This window comes from Dasypus novemcinctus, chromosome 12 (genome assembly GCF_030445035.2).
Source record: "Dasypus novemcinctus isolate mDasNov1 chromosome 12, mDasNov1.1.hap2, whole genome shotgun sequence".
NCBI lineage: Eukaryota > Metazoa > Chordata > Mammalia > Cingulata > Dasypodidae > Dasypus > Dasypus novemcinctus.
The window spans coordinates 8,819,512-8,837,152 of NC_080684.1; the positions used below are offsets into that span (position 1 = coordinate 8,819,512).

A 17,641-nucleotide genomic window follows, 5' to 3' on the forward strand; every position below is an offset into this window, starting at 1 on the left:
TGGTTATAGAATTCTTAATTTACAGTTGTTTTATTTTGTTTCTTTAAAGGTGTCCCTCCAAGGTTTTCTGGCTTGCCTTGTTTTTAACGAGAAGCCTGTAAATTATCTTATGTTTATTCCTCCATGCAACATATTTTCTCTATCCTCTCACTGCTTTCAATATGTTCCTTATTTTGGGAAACGGACTTTGGCCCAGTGGTTAGGGCGTCCGTCTACCACATGGGAGGTCCGCAGTTCAAACCCCGGGCCTCCTTGACCCGTGTGGAGCTGGCCATGCGCAGCGCTCATGCGCGCAAGGAGTGCCGTGCCACACAAGGGTGTCCCCCGCGTGGGGGAGCCCCACGCGCAAGGAGTGCACCCCATAAGGAGAGCCGCCCAGGGTGAAAGAAAGTGCAGCCTGCCCAGGAATGGCGCCGCCCACACTTCCCGTGCCGCTGACGACAACAGAAGCGGACAAAGAAACAAGACGCAGCAAATAGACACCAAGAACAGACAACCAGGGGAGGGGGGGGGGGAAATTAAATAAATAAATAAATAAATCTTTAAAAAAAAAAAATATGTTCCTTATTTTTTTCAACAGTTTGACTATGAAGTATTAGACTGTTGTGCTTTTTTGTTTTAGTATTTATTATTGTTTGGATTTCTCTAAATTTCTTGGGTATTTTATTCTCTTTTGGAATAATCCCAAACATTATTGTTTCTGGTCTATTCTCTTTTTCTCTGGGATTCCAATTACATTATGTTACTAATCAGTAGCTATCGTCTCACAGTTCTTGAATGCTTTGAACTGTTTTCCCACACTTTTTGCTCCAGTTTGGGTAATTTCTATTATACCCACCTTCAAGTTCACAAAATATTTTCTTAGCTGTATCAAGTGTCCTGATGAGCCTATCAATATAATTCTTAATCTCTGATAGCATCTTTTAAAATTTCTCATATTTCTATTTGACTCTTTATATTAGTTTCCCTCTCTCTGTTTAAATTTTCCATCTACCCATGCATGTTATCAACTGTCCTCTCTAGACCCTTTAGTATTTTAATCAAAGTTATTTTAAAGTTCTTATATGATGGTTCCAATATCTGGGCCATCTCTAAGTCTGGTTATGTTGGTTGCTTCACTCTTGAAAATAGGTGAATTTTGTGCCTCTCTGTGTGAGTGTATATAAATTTTGAATGCTATGCACTGTGTTTAGAAGAGTTGATACTGTTGTAAACTATATTTATGCCTGAAAATGAGCATAACCCTTCTTTTATCAGAATGTTAGTGTGGGGAAGTTGAGTTGGATTTTGGTTTTGTAGTTGCTTTAGTTATCCTCAAAGGAACAGAGACCTCAGATTTCTCTAATGCTGACCTAGTGCTTAGAGTAAAGGTTTGGGTGCTAGAGGTCTTTTTTTTTTTTTTATATACTATATTTTGTATTTATTTTAAAAAGATACTTAGATTACATAAAATGTTACATAAAAAAATATGAGGGATTCCCATATGCCCACACCTCCCACTTTTCCCACATTAACAACATCCTTCACTAGTGCGGTACATTCATTGCAATTGATGAATGCATTTTAGGGCATTGCCACTAAGCATGGATTATAGTTTATATTGTAGTTTACACTCTCTCCCACTCAATTCTGTAGGTTATGGGAGCATATATAATGGCCTGTATCTGTCATTGTAATGTCATTGAGGACAATTCCAAGTCCCCAAAATGCCCCCACATTACCCGTCTTTTTCCCTTTTCCTGACTTCAGCACCTCCAGTGACCACTGCATCCATATCAATGATATAATTTCTTCCATTGCTAGAATCACAATTAGTCTATTGTGGAATACTAGTAAGTCCACTCTAGTCCATATTTTATTCCCCAATCCTGAGAATTCTGTGATGATGATGCCCTCTCCCTCTCTAATTGAGAGGGGGTTTCAATCCCATATGGCTGATGGATGTGACTTTCTTGCTTGCAGTTGTAGACTCTCTCGGTTCCTTGGCATGGCAATTGTCTATCCTCACCTCCCTGTTAGTTTTCCTGGGTTAGTCCAATGAACTGGAAAGTAGATGTTGCAACTCTGCTGAGGCTCAGGGCCCAGCTGGTACATGGACAGCCCAGAGATTGAAGTTTCTTGAATGTACACCTACCAACTCCAGTACCAACCATAGGTTCAGATAATAGGGACTGAAGAGGCATGTGTAGAGAAGTCACATCTGAGTCCAACTCTGTCACACTTGGGAGCACAAACTCCAAAGTATGGCCTTGGCAAGTCATCAAACTCTGGAGCTATCTGCCATGAACATACATAGGACCTGAGTATCTCCAGAGCCCTCAGAAGCTCCACTATTTGGGGTTGTATCTACCTTGGCTACTATGAGATCCTGCTGAGATGTACATAAGTGTTACTTCTCTGATGACCTCCCAACTCACTTTGATGTCTCTTAGCCATATAAACTCATTTGTCTTTATCTTTCTCCCTTTTATTCAAGGTATTTTTCCAGTTGCATCACCAGCCAGTGCTTAGTAATAATCCATCAGTGCCAGGAAGGCTCATTCCCAGGAATCATGTCCCATGCTGGGGAGAAGGCAATGCATTTATATGCTGAGTTTGGCCTAAAGAGAGGCCACATTTGAGCAATATGGAGGCTCTCAGGAGGTAACTCTAAGACACCCTACAACACTAGGCTAAATTGCAATTTCAAGAGCAAAGGTTCATAAACATAGTTGTCAATATTAAGGGCCCTTCAATGGACCATCCTTCTTCACTGCCCCTGTACTTGGAGGATTGTTGCTGTTCCATTACAGAATGTGGCAGAGCTTCCCAAGAAGGGAATTCAATATTCTTTCACTTGTTGTGTGAATCTCTACCCACTGTGGCAATGCCCCATGGACATTTGAACATATTTATATACCTTTATGTATGTCCAGGTGAACTCACTCCAATGTGTCCACCATCACTGACACCCCACTCTAATGATCCTCCCCTGCCACAGTAGAGGTCTTTTAATTTTTTTTAGTTAGCTAATACTAATGATCTACCCCCAGCTCTCAGCCTTTCCTGTATGGTTTCCCCAGAGAAGGGAATCTCTCTTCATGCTCTTGCTAGTACCCCAGAGGTAAACTGCTTTGCTGCTTGGTACTCAGCTCATGCTGGGGGTGAGGTGGGGATGAGGTACAGCTCTCTGTTGTTCTGGGTTAGCCTCAGCCTAAGGGAGGGCCTGTGTTCCTGTGCTTCAAGGATGGAGCTTCTTTAAAAAAATTTTTTAAAGGAGTTTTAGATTACAGAAAAGTTACACCAAAAATAGAGGGGATTCCCATATCCCTCACCTCCTCCCCTTCTCACATTTTCCCCAATTAATAACATCTTGCATTAGTGTGGTACTTTGTTACAATTGATGAACACACATTGAAGCATTGCTTTTTGAGCATTCCAGACCCTCATATTTGCACTTGGACTTGGGGTAGACTTGGGGTAGACTTGGGCTCCTGGCAATCGGAGAGGTGTGTTGGTATTTGGTGTTGCTATAGAACCTTAAACCCAAGACCTCCCTTAGGGGTAGAGAATTTTTCTTTTACCCTTCCCCCAGCTGCATTGTGTCTTTGCCTGTGTCTTGTGGACTCGAGAGCTTGACTCCCCACCGCACATCAGCAGCATACTTTGTAGCAGGGGAGAGTCCAGGGAAGGTTCTGGCTTTTTATGCCTGCTGCTCCACAGCTACCAGTCACCTCCTGCCCACTGTGTCACCAGTGTGGGCTCTACAGTCTCCTGCTCTGTCCCTAATTTTCTTATGAGCACCCAGAGGAACTTGCAAGTGCATGCAGATTCTTCTCCAGTCAGTTGCCCCCAGCTCTTTCAGATGGATGTGATAACCCACTCTTGCCTTCTACAGTCTGAATTTTTGGCTATTAATTCTCACCTGTTTATAGGGTTGCTCTTCTTGTAACTCTTCTGCCCTCACTCCACTACAGGTGAGACAGCGCACGAGTTTTCTCCTTGGAGTGGCTTGTCCCATTATTGGTTTTGGCTTACAGAGTTGCCTTACACCCTTGGCTCTCTGTCATGCTTAAAAAATTGTGACTTTATCATTTATCCAGCTTTTTTCATAGTCAGGAGCATTGCTTCCTGGCTGCTAAAACAAGCACCATGCAATGGGTTAGCTTAGGCAATGGAAATTTATTGGCATGGTTTGGGGGCTAGGAGAAGTCTAAAATTGGGGGCAAGTTCCTGAAGACCTGGTGCCTGGCTGCCTGTGGCCCTTGGTCCTTGACTTTTCTGTCACGTGGAAATTCACAAGGTGATTTCTCCTTTCTCCTCTGGGTTCCATTGACTTCTGGCTTCTTCCTCTGGTTTTCCCTTTCTATGCTTGAATTTCATTCTGTTTTTAAAGAACTCCAATTATCCAGATTGTAGCCCAGAATATGGACCTGGACCAAGAACGCATCAAAACTGGGGTATATATACAATTCAGTCCACTCTGACCCCCAAAATACATGTTCTTCCCACATGCAAAATGCATTCATTCCATCCCCAAACCCCCAAAGCCCTAAGCAATTTTAGCGCAATGCTAAGTACAAACTCTCCTCAAAATAAGTTATGGATGTGGTTTGTCCTGGGGTAAAATTCTTGTCTGATGGCCCTAGAAAACATGATATCTGCCTACAATACACAGTGGTATGATAGGCATAGGATAAACATTCCCATTCCAGAAGGGGAAGATTGGAAAGGAAAGGATGCATGGGTCTCAGATACATCCAGAACCCAGCAGGATAAACCCCATTTGATCTCGAGTTCTGGGAGCCGTCTGTGGCTTGATTCTTTGTCCTTTGGGGCTGATAGAGCCGCATCCTCACCCCTTCCAAGCACTTGTGCTGTGATGGTTCTCCACGCAAACAACGCGTATAGACCCTACTCTCTCAGGGCCTTAGAATGGCTGCCAGACTCTCGGAGAATCCTGGGACACAGGCCCCACCTTCTCTCAACACTGAGGTGGTAAGCACTCTCTGAACAACAGGCTAACGAACCTGCCACTCCCAAGCACCAGAGCAGAGGGGTGGCCTCCTGCAAGCACAGAAGGAAGGCCTGCCCTGGCCTATTCTCTTGGCTTGAGGAGATCTTTTCGATTCAGACCTTCACTACCATGGCTCTGCCCTTGAGACATTTTTCCTTCATTTGGTCCCTTCTCTGTCTCTTTCAGTCCAGCTTGGCAGAGGTTCTGCTCATAAAAATTTTATTGACTTTGTGTGCAGTCCAAGGGACTTTCAAAGCATCAAATAAAAGAACTCTCCACAGATGCATGCTGGATAACTGCACTTCCAGGCCTCACTTCCGCTGAGATGGCTAACTGGATCCAGTTCAGCAAAGCGGTGTTTAGTTAAACCCTCCTCTGGAGCTCAGTCCTCTGGGAATCAGTTCCAGAAACCCGATAGAGCCACACATAGCCCAAATCTCCAGGCACACCATCAGGACAGGCTCAGAATTTACCAAATCATCAATCGTGGTTTCTTTGTGTTTAAGACTTTTTGGTCCCAGCTTATTCCTTTCCTCTTGCATTTTACTGTAAGGTCTGAAGAGAAACCATGCTTCACTTTCCACTCTAAGCCCATATATCTCCTCAGCTAAAGATCCAAGTTGATTGGGTATTTCAAGTTCTGCTTCTACCCAACATAAGAACATAAGAACACTTTATAATAAGGATTGCCTTTCCTCCAGTTTCCAATAACACATTCATCATTTCCTTCTTTTTTTTTTTTTTTTTTTTTTTGTAATTCTATTGGCATGCTTTATTTTTTTATTTTTATTTTTTATTTTTTATTTTTTATTTTTTTAATTTTTTTATTTTTTATTGACTTTGTAATAATATTACATTAAAAATATATATGTGAGGTCCCATTCAACCCCACCCCCCCACCCCCCCTCTCCACCCCCCCCAACAACACTCGTTCCCATCATCATGACACATCCATTGGATTTGGTAAGTACATCTTTGGGCACCTCTGCACCTCATATACATTGGTTCACATCATGGCCCATACTCTCCTCTATTCCATCATGTAGGCCCTGTGAGGATTTACAATGTCCGGTGATTACCTCTGAAGCACCATCCAGGGCAGCTCCATGTCCCGAAGACGCCTCCACCTCTCATCTCTTCCTGCCTTTCCCCATACCCTTTGTCCATTATGTCCACTTTTCCCAATCCAATGCCACCTCTTCTATGTGGACACTGGATTGGTTGTGTCCATTGCACCTTTATGTCAAGAGGAGGCTCAGATTCCACCTGGATGCTGGATGCAATCCTCCCATTTTCAGTTGTAATCACTCTAGGCTCCATGGTGTGGTGGTTGTCCTTCTTCACCTCCATCTTAGCTGAGTGTGGTAAGTCCAATAAATCAGATTGTAGGTGCTGGAGTCTGTTGAGGCTCAGGATCTGGCTATCACATTGTCAGTCCAGAGATTCAAATCCCCTAAATATATCTTAAACCCCAACATTAACTGCACCTCCAGCACATTAGCATGAAAGTCTTATGAAGGGAGATCCCATTTGAGTCCAGATTCATCACACATAAACACCATTTCCAAAGAAGGGCCATCTGCCCTGGTAGTTAACCCCATCGGCCATGACCATAACTCCCATGGGTCTCTTTAGCCCTCAAAGGAACCAATATCTGGGGGTTGTATCTGCTTTATCTGTCTCTCTGACTCTGCTCAGTTGTGCATGAGGGCAAACCTTCTGCCAGCCTCCAGACTCTTTTTTAGAAACTCGTAGCCATATAAACTCATTTCTCCTTTCCATTTCCCCCTTACTTTAGGTCAAACAGCATTTTAAAGTCATGGTATTTTATGTAGACATGGATATTCTGCTGATCCGCATTGAACCTTCCATATAAGGTCATTTTCCAGTTGCATCATCAGTTGGTAGTTGATAGTGGTCCCTCGTTGCCAGGGAGGCTCATCCCCGGGTGTCATGTCCCACGCTGGGGGGAAGGCATTGCATTTACATGCTGAGTTTGGCTTCGAGACTGGCCACATTTGAGTAACATGAAGGCTGACAGAAGGGAATTCCCAGGCACAAAGTTGCTCTAGGCCTTGTTATTATTTTGGGTTTATCAGCTCACAAGCATAGTCATTAGTATCAGGGGCTCACTGTTGAACCCTCACTCCCTCCCGGTCCCCACCACTGTACCTGGGAGACTGTCGCTGCTCCCCTAGGGACCACGACAGAGCACCACTGGCCGGGAACCCAGTACCCCCCCTACTGTGGTTTTTAATTGTTGCCACTACATCATTTCCTTCTGAGGCCTCATCTGATGTACCTTTAATGTCCATTTTTCTACCAACATTCTCTTCAAAGCAGTCTAGGATTTTTTGATCAAGCACCTTAAAAAATTTTGGGTCCTCTACCCATTACTCAATTCCAAAGTCATTTCCACACTTTTAAGTTTTGTATGTGGTAAAACCCCATTTTTTTTTGTACCCAAAACTGTATGTCAGAGTTCTCCAGAGACACAGAAATGATGTATATGTATATATGTATGCATGCAAATATGAGATCTATTATAGGAATAGGCTCATGCACGGTGGGGGTTGGTAAATCTGAGTTCCCTAGGGCAGGCTGCAAGTCAGAACCTTGATGGTGTTGTTGAGAGGCTAGCTGCTGAAGTGGAGGCAGAAATTCTTCTTTCTGGTTGCTGAAGTCATCAGTTCTTCCTTTAACGCATTCAACTGATTGGATGAGACTGCTCTCATTCTGAAGACAATCTCCTTTGTTGATTGTAGGTGTAATCAGCCATCAATTGCAATGAACTGACTGATAATTTAAATCCACAAAAAACCCTCACAGTAGCAATCAGGTCCATGGTGGCTTGACCAAACAAGTGGACACAATACCCTAGCCAAACTGACGCATGAAATTAGTCATCATATCGGGGTAGGAGCAACATTCTTTGCAGCAATCTACGTCCTAAATGAAAGTGGAAGTTGTAGGAGTTTTTTGTTTGTTTGTATGCCATATTGATAAAGAACATCTACAGCATGCCAAGCACATGAAGGTAACAGAATAAATAGGGGCTATATACATAAAATAATTATTTACTCTTTACCTAGAGAAGACTTCAGAGAGGAGGTACTCACCTTAGGCTGGGGGCAAGTATTATAAATTTATAAAATTCCTGGAGATCAAATCCCATTCCTCCCCCTTCCATCTCTCTTCATTGCTTTGTCCCATTTCCATACCTTTTCTGACAAATACCTGCAGGGAAAGGGGGTGAACAAGTCATATTTTAAAAGGCTTGCTCCATGATTCTTACACACTTCCCTCTTCCCATTCCCATCCATGATGGGTAGGAGGGTCTCTAGTCTAGAGAGTACTGACCAGTCTTGTTCTCCAACAGCGCCCAGATGGTAGACACTTCCAAAGACAGTTCAAAGAAGGTTGGTCTTCACTAGGAGTTAAACCACTTTCTTTCTAATTTAAGCTTGCTGCTGTAAGGCCAAAAGCCTACCGCTTTCAAGGGCTGTAGGATAGTCCCACGAGGTCTCTGGTTTTGGAGTAATCTGAAGTTCCTAGTGAAGACTGACGCTGGCTAGGATGGGGCCTCACTAAATCCTTCTCACCTACTGCCAGAACCTCATTGTTGTTCTGTGCTTCCCTTACAGTGGAATTTATACTACTTAATTTTGATCTTAATCTGTTAAACCATTACATTATTTTAAATTATTCTGTGTATTTTTATGTGGCTCTCTTATTAACCTGTTCAATCACAGGAAAAATGCACATGTAGGGCTGACTGTAAATGTAATTATATTTAGAACTTTCTTCTCTAATTATTGTGGAAGGGTGAGGCATAATCATATGGTTTAAAGCATATTAGTAGCTCATTTTACATGCATTTTTCTATGAATGTGATGAAGAAATTTTGACCTCAATGTTTTTTTCTAAATTCTTTGTTTATTTGGGCAATATAATCACTTTTGAAAGTTACCTGAATGTTTTCCCTAGCTCTTAATGGGGAAAAAGTGAATTCTTTTTGGCATAAACATTCCTTTAGACCCAATCATTATTCATATGACTACAGAAAGCTTATTCTACCTCAAGTTTGCCTTCTACAGTGGTAACATTCACTGAGATTTTGCATCAACAGTGTTAGAATTAGTTAGGATCAGTTTTTGTTAGAATTCCCTAGTCACTGTATTGTAAGCTGTGGTGTGTTGTTAAATATTTCATTGGCTTTACAGGGGGAATGAAAATACCTTGATGTGTAGCATTTGCTGATTGACCATGGCTGATTTAAAGCTTACCAACATGGTATCACTAAACATGGAGTTTGGGAAAAAGAGCTCAATAACTCACTATTTTATCATTTTTATCATACAGGGAACATAGGTAATTAAAAAGAAATTGTTATAATGGGATTACCCATTATGTACTAGTTTCTTAAAAGTTATTACTATCACTTAACTTGGATTTAAAATAAAAAATTTAAAATAAAGTAAAATAAAAACAAGTGAAATGATGTGGTGGTTTGAGGCTGTATGTACCCCCAGCAAAACCCTTACCAGAGATCCTTACTGCTTTACAAGGCTTCTGTCTATTGTCAGTGTACTTTCCTTTCATCCTACAGAACTCTCTTTGGCATCTCTTGTAGGGTCCATCTAGTGGTGACAGACTTCCTTAGTTTTGGTTTATCTGGGACTCTCTTAATCTCTCCCTCATTTTTGAAATACAGTTTTGCTGGCTGTAGAATTCTTGGCTGGCACTTTTTTTTTTTTTTTTTTTTTTCTGTCAGCTTTTTAAATATGTCATCCCACTGCTTTAATTACCTTCATGGTTTCTGATGAGAAATCAGCCTTGAATATTGGTAAGGCTAGAATTTGATTTTCAATAATGGTTATGTTTTACAATTAGCTTGTGAAACTCATGAAAATTAAAATGTGCTCTTGCGGGTTGGTATGGGTTGACTCTAGTATAGCACTGATTATAAGGTTTAAGTACAAAGACCATTAAATTCCTTGCCTTGGCTTGGATTTTGACTATGATCAATGCTCAGTGAATGTTTGTCAAAGTAAGAGCTCAAGTGAATATTAACAAACTAGAAGACAGCTAGTTGCTCTTCTTACATTCACACAACTATCCCCCAAACCAGTTTTTCTTTCACCTCCCTTCTTTAAGCCAGTCTTTCTTTGTACCTCTAATTCAGATGATTTTCAAACATAATTCTTACTGGGTCATATCAGTGGTCTCTCTAACCAAGAATTTTTAATCTGACAGTTACCCCAGGAAAGCAGTCTAGATCACGTGTTAATCCCATAAATTTGGACTTCTATTTCTTACTTCGAATTAATTATCTATATGTAACTGAAAATATTTTGTATTTCAATAAAGTATCACTTTGTTCAGAAAGATTGCATACTCCCATTCTCCCTAGAATATTAGTTATACCTTCAGGATTCTTTTATGACTGCCTCTTTTAATTTCAGAGGACAAATGTCCATGATAAAATCTTTCCTAAGAAATTACAATTGCAAGTTTAAAGATAAAATTCCTCATGAATACACAAAGTTGTTGGCTTTATGCAATAACTCCACAAAAATGCACATTTTACAAAAGGATTTACTGGTACATTAATATCCTGCTATGGAACCTCAGTTTTAGTAGAAAATAGTGCTATAAAATATTGATATCAAAACATTTCTTACATAAAATTTCCTTATTATATGTGAATATGTAGTAACAGTTAAGGTTGTATTTATAATTTAGCCCTGTAATCAAGTAAGAATGGGAGAAGTATGAAAAAAATCTATTGTCAAATTTATTTTTAAAATCCTGTATATCTGGATAATGGTTCAGTTCTATAGATTGGTTTTAAATAGTTGTGTAAAAAATCAGGTGAAACAAATCTATGTTGTTTGCAGTAAGGATAGTAGCTAATTGGAGGGCAGTGGTCGGTCCAAAGAAACATGCAGGGTTCTGGGCACAATTAAGTTACTGTTTCTTGATCTGAGTGCTGACAACAGATGTGTCAAGTTGTGAAAACTCAACAAACTGCACAGTTATGTACACTAAAGTAAACTATGTCATACTTCAATATAAGTTTTAACATGTTAGAATATATATGCACCTCCACATATATGCATGCAATATATTCTTGTGCACTATAATCAGGATGTATTTATTTTTTCCTGAGTTAATTTTATTTTTAAAGAAACTTCAGATTACATAAATGTTACATCAAAAATATATAGGGCATTCCCATATCAACACTTTCTCCCATTAACAACATCTTTGATTCGTGTGCTACATTTGTTACAATTGATGAACACATATTGAAGCATTGCTGCTAACCATGGACTATAGTTTACCTTATAGTTTACACTTTATACTGCCCAATTTTACGGATTTTGATGAAAGGTATAATGGCCTGTATCCGTCATTGCAATATTATGCAGGACATTTCTAATGTCCGCAAAGTACCCCATGTTATACCTATTCTTCCCTCTCCCTCCCTTCAAAATCTCTGGTGACCACTGCCTTTGTATAATGATACAAGGTCTTCCACTGCTAGAGTAATCATAAGTCTACTAATCGCAAGTCCATAGTCGCATTCCCCCCTTATGTCTGTTCATTCCTCAGTCTTGAGGATTTTGGGATGGTGATGTCCACTCTGCTTCTGATTGAGAGGGGGCTTCGATCCTATGGGGCTGATGGGTGGAAGGAACTGTTTGGCTTGCAGTTGTAGATACTCTCTGTTTTTTGGGGTGGGCGTTGTCCATCATCATCCTTTTGTTAGTTGGGCAAGTCCAATGTACTGGAGAGTAGGTGTTGCTACTCTTGTTAAGACTAAGGGCTCAAACTGGCACATGATCAGACCTAAGATTTAAGCCTATGGGACATATATTTAGCAAGTATAGCACTAACACATACAGGATGTATTTATTTTTAAAATGTCTATTCAGAATTTTTAAGTAATATTTTGATGACAATGAGGATAATATTTGTATAAAATCTATTAAGGGAGCCTGTGTTTTAATGGGTTAATCAAATATTGTAGTATGTGTCTCATCTATTTTATTATTAGCTTGATCCATTCATGCATTCATACGACAAACTTTCTAAAAGGAGTTAATTATGGATTGAGTCATACTTTTCTAAAGGTCAAAAGTTGTGAAGGCCTAAAAGTATACTGACATTTGCTGAATTGAAAAATTGAGATATAACAAGGCAGGTCTAAATTGGCTTGCTACCAGAAATATAGCTAGATTAAACTATCAAGCAAATATTTAAATTTGTTACTAAAGAAAATAAATATAATATAATTTTAAAAGGTCTTCCCTAATGTATATCAGGTTGGGATGCAAACAAAGATGTTCAGTGACTCTTATGGGGTAGAGCTATAACTGACATCTCTTGACCTGCAGTTAAATACAAGTTCCTTTTTAGATAATTTAAACACTTAAAAAAAGAAACCCAGCCTCTCTTAAAATAACTAAAAGTAAACCTGACTAAATTGGGATTCAGTGTAATTATTTGAAAGTCGTTATACTTTTATAGACTTGAAGATCATTTTTCAATTATACCTGTAACCATTAGTAGGATTCTTAGTATCCCCATTTTACATGGTGGTTGAACTGCAATTAGTTAATTTTCATGAATCCTTGGAAATCATGTAGGTATACCGATATCTCATGTTTATCATTTTAAGCTAATGGAAATATTTGGGAGCATTTACTATATATATTCATAAATACATTACAAGGACTAAGTTGTATCTATATTGATAGTTGTGGTTCTATTTTATTCATTGCTTAGTGAATTTTTAAAATTAAAGTATGATATGGTAAAATGATTAAAGTATGATATGGTAAAATAAACATGTGCTTTGGTCATGTGGACCTCAAATTCTGTCTTGTTCCTTAATATATATGTACTTGAGAGAAAGGTGTGTAAACTCCTTGAGCCTATTTTCTTACCTACAGAATATTGTAGTAATATTTTCTTTATAAATTAATTCAGATATAATGATATAATGTGTATATGTATATATATGTGTGTATATTTATGTATATTATATTTTTGGAACATAGTAATAGATATTCTTTCTTTTCTATACTCTCATTTATTACTTTGCTTTTCTATACTTAAAAAAAAAAACTAATAGGGCTTATTAGAAATACTTACAATGCAAATATGACCATTTGTGGGTCTTATGGGACATAAGAATGGGAAGAGATGGAGAGAAAACATTCTGTTATGAATAGGGTTCTGGGAGGTGGTTTCAGCAGCCTGAAGTGATGGAAGGGGCCTGAGCTGTACACTTAGGAAGCATAAACTTGGCGTGACTTATGGCTCACTTGCTTGTCAGTCATATGACAGTCAAACTAACCTCTGTAAGCATGAGTCTTCATTGGTAAAATGGGAATAAATGTTACTCACATGGATTTTGTGATGGTTAAATGAAATCAGTTTATTTAAGTACTACGCATTATTCCAGCTTTATAGTATATGGTTAATACATATTAGCAGTTGTCTTTTGCCATTAATTTGTTAATGATATTAAGACTTTAACATATGTATTTTCTTTAACCAAGTTTATGTACATTTTCTTATCTAAATCTCGGTGTTTCATCCTCTGCCTTCTGTTTACTATACTCTTTCAGTCCTAAATTATTTCATCATGTTCCATAGCTTAAACAGTCCTGGCAACACACATAAAACTATTAAGTGAGCTATAGCCTCATTGTCCAACTTACCCAGGAAAATCTATGGATGTGTAACTCTTCATCTTGCTTCCTTATTTTACCCCTCTGTCTAATATTATCATCCCTTTATCTCACTATCTTCCCATGACACCAGCAATTCTATTTTGGGGGGGTGGGTGGAGGTGGGGATGGAAAGATATTGGGTTACCCAAGTCACAACCCTAAAAGTCTTCTGTGACTTTTCCCAGCCCCTTAATCCTACTCAGCTCTAGAATATTTTCCTTGTCTTTATATGCCCATATCTGCCTTATTTAGGTCCTCATCACCTCTGATGGATTACAAATGGTGGCCGATTAAATATATTCCTTGCCTCTGGGCTCCTCCTCTCATCTGTCCCCCACACAATCTAAGATCACTCTCTTGTGAAATCTTCAAATATCTCTTTCCTTGCACCATCACATTAAACTCCTAAGCAGAGTTTAAAATGTCCTCTAAAAATTCAGGATTTCAACAAAGTTTAAAAGGTACTATATAAATCATATCTGTATAGTTTTGCCTTATCATCTGACAAAATGCCCACTGCATCCCAAATTCTTCTAGTGTCGATACTTCCATTTCTCAAGCACATCATGTAATGTTCTGCCTCCCTACAGATTAGAGAAGTTGTTCTCTTTTCCTGAAATTCCTTTTCCTTCAAGTCTTTCTTTCCAAGGCAAGCTTAGGAAGAAAATGAATTAATATTTCTAAAGTCAGAACGTGATACAAAGATTTTGCCTTTTGAAATTTTCCCAGTACCTCTCTGAGATGATAAAAATCACCATTTTACAGATGAGGAAATGGAGGCAGAATTCAAGGTCCCATCTGCCTGACTACAAAAGCTATGTTTTTCATTATTGTACTCTAATTCATGTATTTAATTCTCATAAACAGTTTTAGAGAAGGATATTTTTAGCTTGATTTCTTCATGATCAAACTGAGATTTGAGGGGGCAATGAGTGGCACATCCAAGGTCACTGAGTTGAAATTTGTGAAGCCTGAATTTAAACTCAAATCTGTTTCACTTCACAGTTTATATTATTTTCATTATAACTTTCAGCTTCTTTAAATATCACCCCTCAATGCATCGTTTCCAAAAGACCCCATGGAGAAATGGCAGAGCCAACATTTCTGCTGTTGCCATACCTCCTACAGCGAAATAAAAAGAATGACCATTTACATAGAAATTGCCTAGCATATACGCATGGTTCTATATGCCTTAGTAGTAGTTATCTCATTTATAAATCTTAACATGTATCATAGTGATTCTATTATATTTATCACCCTGAATTTACATATTACTTATCTTCCTCACTAAAGTACGGATACCTTGGAGATTGTCATTGACCTACATATATTTGTTTCTCTAAATCTAGCCAAATTCCCTCTGTGTGGAAGTTACACAATAAATATTTTTAATTTAAATGAATACATGATGATTAGGGATGGCTATAGTATTGATAGGCTAGAGAGAGGAAAGTAGAAAGACTTTCAAATCTCAGAGAGCAAATGTAATCTCCCATATTACATGTCCCTTGAGCTCAGAAATGTACAAATTTTGGGAAGCTAAATTGAATTCTTTTTCTAAGTCTGCATGGCATTATTTTGTCTTATATTGAACATAAATAATGCATTTTCTCCCAAATGGCAGTAGCCAGGCAGGCTAGTTATACGTCTTAATAGAGATCACAAATTTAGCGGACTAAATATTCTTTGATTTATTCCCAAATTTTAATTCATTTTATTGACCTTTTGCACATTACAGGGTTCATGCCATACTTTGTATACATTATAAAGTCAAAATATTGGAAAGCTTTTTGATCTGCAAGGAGATCAAATTTATCTACTGTGACCCTCTCTGTTTCCCATCCATCAGAAAGGATCGGTTAAGTGTGTTTCTCAGACATAGCCCGATTCTGGAAATTGGAGAGTGGCTCTTTATTGCAGCCTTGGACTTTGTTTTATCTGGAAGTAAAATGGTCTGCTTTTCCCCACTTATGTCCATTCAAGGCTTACTTACTGACCCTGTTTCTAGTTTATTAGGGACTTAACTATCTCCATAGTTTTTCTTATGTGTATCATTCTTTTCTTTGCTGGCTCCTGATCTTGGTCTATTCTTGATTGACTGTGTGTGTGTGTGTGTGTGTGTGTGTGTGATAGCTCTCTCCCCATCTTTAGAAAACTGAATCCTGAAGTGTCACCAAGCAGATTTTTTAATTGAGTCTTGGATATATGTATATGAGAAAAGAAACTGACCTTTCACTCATTACTGCAGAAGGAGAAATGGACTAAACTAACTCCTGTCTACTTGTTTATGCATTTTTAAATCATGTCACTTCAGGAAGGATATGCTTATATTTTCAATTATTTTAGATTTTGTCAGTAGTCACTATACTTTATATCCTTCTACCTGATAACTTAAATTGTAAATTTTCCAATTTTCTTCTATTTTAAACTATGTTCTTTTCATATGAAATTGTTTCTAAAGATGAAGAAATTGATAAAAAATAACTCTGGCAAGATAGATGTTAATTCTTAACTATAAATTCTGTAATTTAAAGAAATATCTGAGATTTTTTAAGCTTTTATCTAAAAAACAAAGATATTCTTTAAACAAGAGATAAATACTATCAGTAATAAAATAAATCTGCTCCGTAGTTTACTTGACGTTCATTGGTTTAGAGACAACATATAGAAATGCACAGGTAGAATCTACCTATGAACAGAAAAAAAATTGGAATATATGTAGTTATTGAACAGTTAAATTCTCAGACAGCTGTTTAGATTATTTTAGCATAGTTTTTGTCATTCAGGTGTAAGTATCTTCTCTGTGGATCTAGAAGGGATTGTGTTCTTACATGAACTTGGAAGGAAGACACATTTCCTTGAACTCCATCTCCACTGTCGTCAGCACCTTTCCTACACTCTCAGGCTGACATCTGCTATTATTAGTTTATTGACTGAAAATCACCAGGATCATGTCATCTCTGAGTGTGTATTGCTCTCTGCAGCATAATTGTCAGATGGGAAAATTTCAGTTATACTATGGTGCATTAGTCAGTCAAAGGGGTGCTGATGCAAAATACCAGAAATTGGTTGGTTTCTTTAAAGGATATTTATTTGGGGTAGGCGCTCACAGATACCAGGCCATAAAGCCTCACCAAAGTCTATTTGGAGCAAGATGGCTGCCGATGTCTGTGAGGGTTCAGGCTTCCTGGGGTCCTCCCTTCCAGGGTCTTGCTTCTCTCTGGGTTCAAGGTTCCTTTCTTCCTGGGCTCAGCTCCTCTGTTTTCTCCACAAGGTCAGCTGTAGACTATGAGGCTCTCTAGGCTTTGCCTCTCTCCACAAGGTCAGCTCTAGACTATCAGGTGAACAGCTCTGTCTCTCTCCCTGGGGCTCCAGCTTCACCATCAAACTCCAGCATCAACACTCCAACATCAGAAACCCTCAACTCTGTCCTTTGCCATGCCTTTTAGGTGGGTGGGGACTCAATGCCCTAATGACATGGCCCAATCAAAGCCCTAATCATAACTTAATTATGCCCAGGTTCAGACCAGTTTACAAACATCATACAGTATCTATTTTTGGAATTCATAACTATGTCAAACTGCTACACATGGGTTACTCTCTACTCTGGATCCAAGTCTTGAACTTGAAGTTTTCACTCTGGCTTTACAAAGGGTCAGGTGCTGAGATGTAGACATACGAATCTGGATTATATGGAGGTGGTAACATGAAAGTATAGACAAAGAGGCTATGGAAAGTCATGGTATTAGGGCTACAAAGGACCTTAATAACATCATGTCCACTCCTCTTCTGGAGGAAAAATAGGGCTTAATTTTTTTTTTACATCAAAATACTTTATAAAATAGTCATTCCTAGTACATATATGTATTTGATACTTGACATAGAACCCCCACTCTAG

At 38.8% G+C, this 17,641-nt stretch overlaps 1 protein-coding gene across 16 annotated transcripts in view; it reads left to right on the plus strand.

Annotated features, from left to right (window-relative positions):
* Window positions 1-17,641, plus strand: part of CNTN1 (contactin 1) — a 417,723-nt gene that overhangs the window by 141,029 nt on the left and 259,053 nt on the right. The window lies entirely within an intron of this gene.